The following is a 928-nucleotide window of genomic DNA, read 5'->3' as shown; positions in this document are numbered from 1 at the left end:
TGCCCGCCAAACTGTGAGGCGCCAAGATGCACGGTTTGAGGCAATATCAGCCCACTGGCGGTGGTCAATGTGGCAGGCACCAAGAGATTTCTTTAGGCAGTCCTTGTACCTTTTCTTTGGTGCACCTCTGTCACGGTGGCCAGTGGAGAGCTCGCCATATAACACGATCTTGGGAAGGCGATGGTCCTCCATTCTGGAGACGTGACCCATCCAGCGCAGCTGGATCTTCAGCAGCGTGGACTCGATGCTGTCGACCTCGATGCTGTCGACCTCTGCCATCTCGAGTACTTCGACGTTAGGGATGAAAGCGCTCCAATGGATGTTGAGGATGGAGCGGAGACAACGCTGGTGGAAGCGTTCTAGGAGCCGTAGGTGATGCCGGTAGAGGACCCATGATTCGGAGCCGAACAGGAGTGTGGGTATGACAACGGCTCTGTATACGCTTATCTTTGTGAGGTTTTTCAGTTGGTTGTTTTTCCAGACTCTTGTGTAGTCTTCCAAAGGCGCTATTTGCCTTGGCGAGTCTGTTGTCTATCTCATTGTCGATCCTTGCATCTGATGAAATGGTGCAGCCGAGATAGGTAAACTGGTTGACCGTTTTGAGTTTTGTGTGCCCGATGGAGATGTGGGGGGGCTGGTAGTCATGGTGGGGAGCTGGCTGATGGAGGACCTCAGTTTTCTTCAGGTTGACTTCCATGCCAAACATTTTGGCAGTTTCCGCAAAGCAGGACGTCAAGCGCTGAAGAGCTGGCTCTGAATGGGCAACTAAAGCGGCATCGTCTGCAAAGAGTAGTTCACGGACAAGTTTCTCTTGTGTCTTGGTGTGAGCTTGCAGGTGGCTCAGATTGAAGAGACTGCCATCCGTGCGGTACCGGATGTTTTATATATATATATATATATATATATTTTATATAAGACAGCAGCAGAA

The sequence above is a fragment of the Narcine bancroftii genome, chromosome 3 (genome assembly GCF_036971445.1).
Source record: "Narcine bancroftii isolate sNarBan1 chromosome 3, sNarBan1.hap1, whole genome shotgun sequence".
Taxonomy (NCBI): Eukaryota; Metazoa; Chordata; class Chondrichthyes; order Torpediniformes; family Narcinidae; genus Narcine; species Narcine bancroftii.
The sequence above is the reverse complement of the archived record's forward strand: the minus strand, read 5'-3'. Positions refer to the sequence as shown.